Source organism: Triticum aestivum, chromosome 4A, assembly GCF_018294505.1.
Source record: "Triticum aestivum cultivar Chinese Spring chromosome 4A, IWGSC CS RefSeq v2.1, whole genome shotgun sequence".
In the NCBI taxonomy this organism is placed as follows: domain Eukaryota; kingdom Viridiplantae; phylum Streptophyta; class Magnoliopsida; order Poales; family Poaceae; genus Triticum; species Triticum aestivum.
In genome coordinates this window covers 173,512,412-173,522,332 of record NC_057803.1, presented here as the reverse complement: position 1 = coordinate 173,522,332, position 9,921 = coordinate 173,512,412, and positions in this window count along the sequence as shown.

Here is a 9,921-nt window from a genome sequence, read left to right as displayed (position 1 = left end):
AAGAAAGTAGGAAGGACAACATCACTACAAAGGAAGAGGCACACATCCTCACCCTCGAGCGCACCATCTACCAACAGAAGGTGTGCCAATACCAAGGTTGGCGTGTGCGATAACGCGAGTTCAACGTCGGCGACCTTGTCCTACGCTTCAAGCAGAAGCCATGCAAAAACAAGATGTCCTCTCCATGAGAGGGACCCTACATCGTCCACGAGGTCCTCAACAATGGGGCCTACTACCTCCGCAACAAGAAAATAGGTCGGATCACATCGTGACCCTGGAATGCTGAGCATCTTTGTTTATTTTATGCATAGCCATCTAAGTATTACATACTTTCTGCATAAATAAACTGCATATCTACATCTCATGTATATTTAGGTCAAACAGAATCAGGTTGAAAAATAAGGAGATCATAGAGACCTCCCACACCTTTTCATTTCCCTTTTATAGTTTGCTAAATAAACATGTCACACAACTATTCAGCACAAACACTTTCCTAAACCCCCTGGGATAGACAAATCATAGAAGAACAAATGTATCTCTTTGTTAATGGACCCGGGGGCTCCATCGCTATAAGTGGACCTCCCCACAGCTCCACCCGAAGGTTGCATCATACGTTCCTACTTTTCTATCCAGAACCTTGTGGACGTTTCTTCTACTGACCTCCCACAACTTCGTGCTCTGGGGATGCATCGATACAATTTTATTGGTATTCCTTCCCTTGAGGAGAGAAATCATCGAGGATGTCGGACGACTAAATATGGCATTCTGGTCATGCCGAGCTCACTAAATACGCCTACGACGTCAACCAACACAAAATGGTATCTCTGTTCCTAACAAGAACAGAGGCACTTCACCGCCTTTATGGCATAAATTAAACCTATCAATATATTTTGTTTTTCAAACAACAAAAAGCAAACAAATGAGGTCGTATTGATAAGTGTCGCAAAGAAAGTTGCGAGATACTTTGTTTTCAGGACAACAGTTCAGGCCTCATGGCGACTCTCCTCGGCGGCGAACGCCGCAACCAACTCTACGTCACCATAAAAGCTTTGCGCTGGGCGGTCCTCCCGCTCCGTGGTAACAATTCATGGGCAGACCAGCCTGGATGGCACGCTCGTAGCCTCACCGGCACATACTGCGCGCCAGTGGTCACCACGGCCTCGTGCAGATCCATCAGACGCTGAGCTGCCAGTGGCATACGCGCACCGAGCTATTTGACATTGTCACTCCCAACTTCTCCAACCCACTAGGCCCCATCCGCTCACGCCAACGCCTCGGCCATCCAGTCAAGGGTAGACGAAACAACGCCAGACCGCGACGAGCTCAGTGAGCGAAGCAAGCAACACAACTGCGCATACAAGTGGTGATATAATGCGTGTCAAGCAGGAGAACGAGGGCAAACACTATTAGCAACAAACACTCACCGCCCACTGTGGCCTCCAGCCGTTCTTGGCGCACGCGCTGCACCCGGAGATCCTGCGTTGCACACTGTCCGACCACCGTCAAAGAGATCTTCCATGCTTTGCTGCTCTCCAAGTGGGCAGGAGCGTCCGCCGAATGGCCTCGGGCAGCCTCCAGCCGCGTTGGAGTTCAGCCTCCACTTCCAGGCTCTCTCTCAATTACGCGCGAAGTGTTGTCATAATCTTCAGTTTCAGGTTTCAGTAGGGTTTTAGGTGTCGAACAGTTTCAGTTTCGACACTAGCTAGGTTTCTTCAGTTTCGTCAGTCAATAACCGAGCTGCGACTCGGCAGTAGCTAGCTAAGTTTGCGGCGCCCTGACCCGATCGTGGGATGGCACGACAGAACGGTCACGGCGCCATGACGGGCGACGAGTGGGGAGTGTTGGGATGGCAGCACTCGCGACCTGTTCGTGCCCCGTTTTTCGTTTTCAGTTAGATCTTGTATGACTGAATAAAAGGAAGAGAAACAGAAAAGCTGCTATGTTGCACGCAGCACAAAACCTCTCTCTCTCACACTTTCCTCTTCCCCAACTCCGGCGATTGTAGTCGCAAGGCTTGTCTGACAATTGGCATCAGAGCTGGTTCGCTCGGTGGCCTGTGGAGATGGCAGGACCCGGGGAAGAGCATTGTGGATTCAGGGAACAGCGTCACCGGCGGGGCCTGGCCCATGCTGACGCGCACCAACTACACCGATTGGGCCCTCCTGATGCAAGTCATGCTGGAGGCGCGCCAGCTCTGGGTCGCCGTCAACAACGGGACTCGGGAGCGCGAGACGGACCGCACGGCAATGGAGTGCCCGTTGCGATCCGTGCCGCCGGAGATGGTGTCCACGCTCGCTGTGAAGCCCACGGCGAAGGACGCTGGGGCACGATCAAGACAATGCGGCTAGGTTTAGCACGTGTGCGCGAGGCCAAGGCGACGTCACTGCGTCGTCAGTACGAGGCGATCAAGTTCAACGACGGCGAGAGCATCGACGATTTCAGTATGCGCCTGTCTTCTCTGGTCACTCAACTTGAGTTGCTAGGTGACAAGATCGGTGAGCCTGCCGTCATCCGCAAGTTCCTCTCGATCGTCCCCAAGGCGTACTCGCAGATGGCGTGCGCGATCGAGACCTTGGTCGACCTCAACACACTGGCTCTCGAGGAGTTGATCGGGCGGCTCAAGGCCGCCGAGGAGAGATACGAGCTAGACGCGGCACCCGGCGCCGGGGACAGCAACGGTAGGCTGCTCCTCATAGAGGAGGAGTGGTTTGTGTGTCTCAAGCTGCGTGAGGGCGACGGCTCTTCAGGAAGCAACGAGCGCGGCCGCGGACGCGGTGGCCGTGGCCAGAGCGCGGGACGCGGCACCAGCAGCGGAGATAGATCCAAAGATATATGCCGTTACTGCAAGCAGGTAGGGCACTGGGCGCGCGAGTGCAAGAACCGTGTCAAGGAGCAGGCCAATCTCGCGCAGGCAGGCGCGGAGGATGAAGAACCTGGGCTGCTGAGGGCCCAGGTTTGTGGCATGTTCGACTGCGGCGGCAACGACGTGCACGCGGCGCCAGTCCACCTCGTCGAGAACTCGGTGCAAGCCAACCTCGGGGCCGAGGACGGCACCCGCCGCGGGCTATGGTACCTGGACACGGGCGCGTCCAACCACATGACAGGCGATCGCTCGGCGTTCGTCGAGCTCGACACGGGCGTTCATGGGAGTGTCAAGTTCGGCGACGGCTCCGTCGTCAGCATCTGCGGTCGAGGGATGATCCTCCTGGTGTGCAATACTGGCGAGCACCTCGCGATCACGGGGGTGTACTGCATTCCTCGCCTGCGCACACACATCATCAGCCTGGGCCAGCTCGATGAGAGCGGCTGCCAGGTGCTGATCCAGGGAGGCGTACTGCATGTGCGCGACCGGCAACGCCGTCTGCTCGCCAAGGTAAACAGGGCACCGAATCGTCTGTACACCATAGCTCTCCACATCGCACAGCCTGTGTGTCTTGCAGCCCAGAGTGGATCAGATGAGGCGTGGACGTGGCATGCTTGCTACGGACACCTGAACTTCGACGCTTAGCGCAAACTGGCGCGACAGGGCATGGTGCGCGGCATGCCTCTGATCGAGCAGGCGGACCAGCTGTGCGACGCGTGCCTGGCCGGCAAGCAGCGGCGGGCATCGTTCACGCAGCAGGCGAGGTATCGTGCCGTGGAACGGCTCGAGCTGGTGCACAGCGACCTCTGCAGGCCGATCACACCGGCGACTCCAAGCGGGAAGAAGTACTTCCTCCTCCCGGTGGACGACGTGATGCGCTACATGTGGCTCGTGTTGCTCGCATCCAAGGACGAGGCGGCCGCAGCAATTCAGCGCATCCAGGCGAGCACGGAGTCCGAGTCCGGACGCAAACTGAAGACGCTGCGAACGGATCGGGGCGGCGAGTTCACATCGGGCTCGTTCACAGCCTATTGCGCTGAGCTTGGGGTGGCGCGGCACCTCACTGCGCCGTACTCGCCGCAACAGAATGGCGTGGTTGAGCGGCGCAACGGCATGGTGGTGGGCATGGCCCAGAGCTTGCTAAAGGCAAAGTTGTGCCTGGTGAGTTCTGGGGCGAGGCCGTCACCACGGTGGTTTTCCTTCTGAACCGGTCGCCGACGAAGAGCCTGGATGGGCAGAGGCCGTTCGAGGCATGGCACGGGCGCAAACCGAATGTGCATTTCCTATGCACTTTCGGATGCATGGTGCACGTGAGGGACACGCGCCCCGACCTGAAGAAACTTGACGATCATAGCCGGCCCATGATCTTCGTCGGCAACGAGCAAGGAACAAAGGGCTACCGAGCCTACAACCCTACAACGAGGCACGTGCACATCACCCGCGACGCCATCTTTGACGAAGGGGCTCGGTGGAACTGGAATGCAGATGAGGACGTCGTGAACTCGTTCAGCGGCGCCGACACCTTCGTGATCGAACACCTTGCGAGCAGAGCTCCAGGGGCGTCAAAAGAAGATGGAGCAGCCACCTCGCCTCCGCCCACGCCACCAATGTCCCCTGCAATGTCGTCTGCAGCATCGTCATACCCAGGGCAGGCTACTCCAGCACCGGTCAGCCCAGGAGGGGTGGAACTGGTGTCGCCGCCGACGTCGTTCAGCGACAACATTCTCGACGCGGCTGATGATGCGGAGCGCGAGCACCGGTTCCGCACCCTGCAGAACATGCTAGACTTTGGTCCGGCGAATGACCCCGACGAGGAGTTGCACTTCCTCACTGCAGAGGAGCCTGCCTCATTTTCAGAAGAGGAGCAGGAGGTGAACTGGCGGCGAGCCATGATCGAGGAGATGGCCTCGATCGAGGACAACCAGACGTGGCATCTCACCACGCTCCCGCCGGGGCACCGCGCGATCAGTTTGAAGTGGGTCTTCAAAGTCAAGAAGGACGCCCAAGGAGAAGTGCTCAAGCACAAGGCCCGTCTGGTGGCCAAGGGCTATGTCCAGCAGCACGGTATCGACTACGACGAGGTGTTCGCGCCGGTGTCTCGCCTTGAGTCCGTGTGGATGCTGCTGGCGCTCGCTGCAAACGCGGGCTGGGTCGTTCACCACATGGACGTCAAGTCCGCCTTCCTGAATGGCGAGCTCGCGGAGGAGGTGTACGTGCAGTAGCCGCCCGGATTCAAAGCCGCCGGCAAGGAGCACTTGGTGCTACGCCTGAACAAGGCATTGTACGGGCTCAAGCAGGCACCCAGGGCCTGGAACACCAAGCTGGACACGTGCCTGGCCGAGCTAGGCTTCATGCGGTGCCCGTCAGAGCACATGGTGTACGTTCGAGGCACGACGACCTCGCGCCTCGTCGTTGGCGTGTACGTGGATGACCTGGTGATCACCGGGTCAGACGCCAAGGAGATCAACAAGTTCAAGGGTGAGATGTGAAACCTATTCAAGATGTCTGACCTTGGATTGCTTAGTTTCTACCTAGGGATTGAGGTGAAGCAGAGCGCGCTCGGCATCATCATCAGTCAGAGCGTGTATGCATGGAAGCTGCTCGAGAAGAGCGGCATGGCAGGATGCAAGGTGTGCAACACGCCCATGGAGCCGCGGTTCAAGCTGTCCAAGCAGAGCACATCGTCGGCAGTTGATGCAACAGAGTATCGCAGCATCGTCGGCAGCCTGCGCTACTTGGTGCACACGCGCCCTGATCTGACCTTCTCTGTCGGATACGTGTCGCAGTTCATGGAGGGACCAACGTAAGAGCACCACACCGCCGTCAAGCACATTCTGAGGTATATCGCCGGCACGCTACAGCTGGGGTGGATGTACGCCGGAGGGGAAGGCACGGCCCAACTTGTTGGTTACAGTGACAGTGATCTGGGGGTGACGTTGATGATCGGAAGAGCACCTCTGGGACGCTGTTTCTCCTTGGAGGTGGCGCAGTGACTTGGCAGTCTCGGAAGCAAAAGATCGTCGCTCTCTCGAGCTGTGAATCCGAGTATGTCGCCGCGACCACGGCGGCCTGTCAGGGCATCTGGCTGTCACGGCTGCTCGGTGAGTTCAGAGAGACAGAGACTGGTGCGGTGAAGCTCAAGGTGGACAACAAGTCTGCGATCTCCCTGGCCAAGAACCCTGTCATGCTTGATAGATCGAAGCACATTGAACTTCAATACCACTTCTTCAGGGACTGCGTGGAGAAGAAGAAGATCGAGCTCGAGTTTGTGGCAATAGAACATCAGCTCGCAGACATGTTCACCGAGCCGCTCGGACGGGTTTGACTGCAGTAGCTACGCTCGAGCATCGGCATGGTGGAAGTGAACCCCTGAGACTTCAGATTAGGGGGTGATTGTTGTCGTAATCTTCAGTTTCAGGTATTAGTAGGGTTTTAGGTGTCAAACAGTTTCAGTTTCGACAGTAGCTAGGTCTTCAGTTTCGTTAGTCAATAACCGAGCTGCGACTCGGCAGTAGCTAGCTAAGTTTGCGGCGCCCTGACCCGATTGTGGGATGGGACGACTGAACGGTCACGGCGCCATGATGGGCGACGAGTGGGGAGTGTTGGGATGGCAGTACTCGCGACCTGTTCGTGCCCCATTTTTCGTTTTCAGTTAGATCTTGTATGACTGAATAAAAGGAAGAGAAACAAAAAAGCTGCTATGTTGCACGTAGCACAAAACCTCTCTCTCTCTTGCACTTTCCTCTTCCCCAACTTCGGCGATTGTAGTCGCAAGGCTTGTCTGACACGAAGGCCTTCGGTGATACCGCGGTTGCTGTCCAGCATGCCCCCATCAGCCCTCAACAGCTCTTGACAAGAGCGCGCCTTCGTGCCCTTGGCATCAGCCATGTCCTAAGCACGACTTGCTGCCTTGCAATCGGCGTCAAGCCGAACCTGCAACTCTTGAAGTTGCTCCAAAGTTGTTTCACAAACATAGCAGGAGTCAAAGCAGAACTATTCTGCCACCTACCAAATACAAACGGAGAGCTCCGCAGACACACATCAGACGTCTGCGAGCCACCACCGCAAGTGAGATACCCGCTCTTCTTCCACAACAACCTGATGCCTCAGCTCATATGCTCGGATGTCCAACTCCACTGTACGGGCAACAAGGGCCTACATCCAAACAACAAGACCTCAAGCACATTAGGATACAATCTGCTTAAGACTCAGGGGCTACTAGGGAAGAGCGAGGTACGCTTACCTTAGCTCTGACCTCCACCGGGTGATGAAGATCCTCCAGCATGGCCTACAGTGCCTGGTTTGAGGCTCCTCCTAGACGGATAGCGGCTACCAGAAGGCACAATGCTGAAGGACCGCTCGGAGTGCCCCCGGGTGGCAAGACTGATGACGAGGGAGAGCCGCTCACGGCACTTCCAGTGGGAGGGAGCTCATGACGTGACCCAGAGTGTTGTGTGGCCACTCCCCTAAAGAAAGTAGGATCATAGCACTAAAAAAGACACATCCATGAAATTTTGGGCCAAACGAAAAAAAATTGTCATGCTTATGACACGTCTATGACAATAATTGTGACAAAACCCGGTATCATCATAGATGTGGTGGGCTCCTACTTCTATGACCAAAAATCATGACAGAAAATGGGCTTTTCATCCTGGGCGGGCCGGAGACACAACTGCATGACATACTTTGGGCCGTCTATGACGGAAAAAACCATGGTAGAAGCGAGGGCGAGGAAAATATCAGGGAGTTCCCGGTTACGGTGGGTGGTCGGAGCCGAGCGATGCATGGAGGGATTGCGCGTTTGTCTCGTACACGTACACGCGTGGGTGCGAGGTGTTGGGCTCTAACTGAACACAAACGAGGCGTTCACCTACTAAACCTGAGTGATTGCACTGGCTACGCGTTACTGACCTCGAGCGATCGATCGATCCCTGGCTATTAACTAAACCCGATCGAGCGATTCCTTTGCTACTGCTGCTAACTGAAGCCGGTCGAACCTGCTACCTCTTGAGGAATAGTGAGTGTTGTTGGGGGTTGCACGAACAGTTCCCGGTGGGGGTTGGATGAACTGGACCCCGCGGTAGTAGAGGCCGTTGCCGTTGGATGAACAGGACCCTGATCAAGCCGGTTGGGGGTGAATGAACAGGACCCCATGAAGGGTTGGTTGAACAGTAGCCAGTGGAGGGCTGGATGAACAGTACCCAGTGGAGGGCTGGTTGAATAGTAGCTGGTGGAGGCTAGATGAACAGGAGCCCGTGGATGAACAGTAGCTGGTAGAGGCAGAAGGGAGACGCCGTAGATAAACAGTCACAGGTGGAGGTTGGAGGAGGTCGACGGTGGATGAACAGTAGCCCGTGGAGTCCTGTTTTTGCTGTACGCCACACCCCTCCTGATGAACAGGACCGTGTTTCGACCGTAGGAGGTCGAAGAGAAGTCTGTTTCCTCCGTTTTGCGGTACGCCACACCCCTCCCGATAAATAGGACCCCGTTTCGACCGTAGGAGGTCGAAGAGAAGGCCGTTTCCTCCATTCTGTGGTACACCAGGCCTCGTTTCGGCTGTTCCGTCCAAGCCGGTTGTCTCCCGATTAACATGACGCATTTCTTTGCCTCCTAATGAACACGACACAATTTCTCTATTCCGACCCAACTGGTTGGCTGCCGATGAACAGGACGCCATCGGTGCTCTACGCTGCCTCTCCATGTACACGAGCCCTGGCCGTACCTATGCGTGAGTAGGCGTTCGAGACCCTGCCCGTATGTACGTACGTGGCCGCATTTACTTTCTTGCACCCTGGTTATACGTACTTGTACACAATATTGATGGGACTGCGTGACATGCTACGTCCGTACCTCTACTACGACACGTGCCCTTCCTTACTCGGCCACGGTTCATCGCTGCAGCCTGCAGACTAACCGATCGACCAATATGTACATACATGTTCACGACCAGACAGACAACCCTACGTACGGTTCGACCGGGTGGGTCCTAGCTGTCAGGGAGGTAAGGAGGCACTTCCTTGCATGCGAAGATATAGCTGGTGGGTCCCAGCTATCAGGGGGATAATCATATTTTTGCCCGTAATATGGACGCACTTCCTTGCGTGCGAAGATGTAGCTGGAGGGTCCCAACAGTCAGGGGGAAACATTTTTTTCACAAAATATGGTGGCCCATTCAGTGGGTCTCTGCTGTCAGCTGGAGGAATCATTATTTTGTGCATAATAAGGAGGCAGTTCCTTGTTGCGGCCGTGGACCCAACTGTTAGCCTCTCCACGTACAGTACTCTTCCGGCGGAAGTCGTTCCTTAACAACATTGACCACGCTGCGCTGAGAGCACCAAGGCGGTGGACGGCGACAAGGCCTAGGAAGGGGACGACGCAGAGCCGGGGAAGACGCGTCAATGGATGCCCACGCGGAGAGGAGTACGAGTGTTGACTGGTTCGGCTGCGGTGTGAGGCTGCCGTCGCCGTAGAATAACAGGGGTTGTGGGTGAGTAGAGGAATGGCCTGGCCAGAGGTTGGAGTAGGGTGGGGCGGTCAGGTGTGCGCGGCAGCAGAGCCGGCCACGGGAGGCAGGAGCAGGCAGCACGACCGTCGCTGGTTTGGGCGGCTGGAGCAAGAAGAGCAGAGCTTGAAGAAGCACTATGACCGTTGGACGGACATCGTACAGTCACTGGAGGTAGAATCGTTCATATTGACTAAGTTGACAAAGCCCTCCGTCCGCGATAGTAGGCTCACAAGTCAGCCTCCAACTATGGTGGGTCCCAGATAGCTGGGGGAGTATTCATTTTTTGTGCGTAATAAGGAGGCACTTCCTTCTGTGCAAAGATATAGCTGGTGGGTCCAAGCTATCAGCAAGAGGAATATTTTTTCGCGAAATATAGAGGCCCTTCCGGTGGGTCCCTGCTGTCAGGTGGAGGAATCATTATTTTGCGCGTAATAAGGAGGCACTTCCTTGCGTGCGGCTGTGGACCCAGCTATTAGCCTCTTCACATACAGTCCTCTTCCGATGGATGTCGTTCGTTGACTACGCCGCGCCGAGAGCACTAGGCAGTGGACGA